Source organism: Sinohyriopsis cumingii, chromosome 6 (genome assembly GCF_028554795.1).
Source record: "Sinohyriopsis cumingii isolate HCF-2022 chromosome 6, ASM2855479v2, whole genome shotgun sequence".
NCBI classification, from domain to species: Eukaryota; Metazoa; Mollusca; class Bivalvia; order Unionida; family Unionidae; genus Sinohyriopsis; species Sinohyriopsis cumingii.
The window spans coordinates 65,445,136-65,446,977 of NC_142966.1; the positions used below are offsets into that span (position 1 = coordinate 65,445,136).

The window sequence follows — 1,842 nt, forward strand, 5'->3', positions numbered from 1 at the left end:
ACTCTTTTAAGGCCAGATGAAGAATATGACCTGAGTAAACCAAATGATTTCATCTACCGGAAACAAGCGTCAAGGCTTTTGTAGCCCGTATGTAAAAGTTATTAACATTATACATATATATATATATATATATATATATATATATATATATATATATATATATATATATATATATATATATGATAGTATTACTAGAAGAGGTATCTGAGTTGATTTTCTGTAGACATGTTTTTGTTTTATATCCCGTGGCCCCATTTGATTGTTGCTAATCTTACGGTATTGAATTTACTTCACAATTGTTTTGCGCCGCAAGAAGTTTGATGTTATTTACGAATCATCTTCAGAATTCCCAAAACTTCTACGATAAGATTCAGTTTGTCAATTAATAGGTCTCAAAAGGTTCAAGAAAAAAACATTACCCAGGGTACTAAATTTTGTTTCGGTATGTTCAGTCCTTAATGCGTAGATCGTGTTGAAATGATTTAGAGAAAATTACAGTGACACAGATAAACGAACAATTCAACACAATGAAACCAATATTTCTCAATCAGTGCCGAGGTATTATTATTTAAAACTGACTTTAGTTTTTATGCTATTCGGCGATACAGTAGCAACATAGGTGTTTACTGTTATATACGAGTGGGAACATTCAGTTCTAATCTCGATGACGGAATGCAAACATACTCCAGATCCACCACAAACGAAACTCCATAGATGTTATAGGTCAAGAAAGGGGACATCGTGATATGAAGGTCAGGAAATCTGTCTAACTTATGAATTACGTGCAAAATTCACATGATGAAAATTCCGTTATCTGATAGTAGAAAGCCAACACTTCGTCAAACTGTAAAGTCTGCATTTCTAAACAGACTTTCCGCCAGACCGGTTGAATAGCTGAACAATGATCCCAGTAGTGCTTGCTCTCTTCTTCGGTGAAACTTTGGGGCAGCTCACTCTGCCAGCATACTTTAACTGGACAGATTGTGGTATATTTAAATTCCTCTTAGTTGTTTCTTCTTCCTTCCTTCTCTTCTTTCATTGTATTTATAATGTACTGAACGATTCCAAAGCATTTTATGAGTGTCAAATTTGTGAGTATTAAATGAATTTACGCATTCAAGATGGAATTCGTAATTCAACTTAACTGATTTTCGAAGTAGTTAAGTATATAAAAAAATTAATTTTAATTTGAATTTATTCCAAGAAGATTGCAATAACAATGATATCTAGTAAACGAGCTGTATGTCTTTCCAAACCAAAGTATGTTCGACCATATAATCGTACATTCCTTTTGAATGTTATTTACTGAGTAATTATCGCGTTATCGACTTTAGAGATTCAAGACATATTTGATTTCGCAGGTGAAATCAAGACAGCTGTTCGCATTTCTACACTTGAGATGTATTCTGCTCGAAAACGAAAGTAAAATAACAAGCTATTTTGATATAATGGTTTTGTTTTTCATATCGTCCAATGTGAGAAATAATGAGTGTAAAGGTAGATCTTCTCATGTGAGAAATAGATTATAAGGGTAGATCTCCCAATTTGAGAAACAGAGTATAAAGGTAGATCTTCCAATATGATAAATATAATATAAGTGTAGATCTTCCAATTGGAGAAATAGAGTATAAAGGTAAATCTTCCAATCTCAGAAATAATGAGTATCAGTGTAACTAGAAGTGATGATGGTTATACGGATTCCAATCTTTATTTATTTCGGTTTAACTTTAATACAACAATGGTATTATTGTTATAAATAGTAGTAGTAGTATCCTGTTTTCTATATCATCTTAATGCTTATATTTTTCTAGTCTTTTCCCCTGGGGTCGGTCCACATTCAGT

At 32.4% G+C, this 1,842-nt stretch overlaps 1 long non-coding RNA gene across 1 annotated transcript in view; it reads left to right on the forward strand.

Annotated features, from left to right (window-relative positions):
- The first annotated feature begins 844 nt into the window (after positions 1-844).
- Positions 845-1,842, forward strand: part of LOC149797109 (uncharacterized) — a 39,576-nt gene continuing 38,578 nt past the window's right edge. The window contains exon 1 of the long non-coding RNA XR_016421496.1: positions 845-986. This is a non-coding gene — a long non-coding RNA (uncharacterized LOC149797109). The remainder of the gene's footprint in view (positions 987-1,842) is intronic.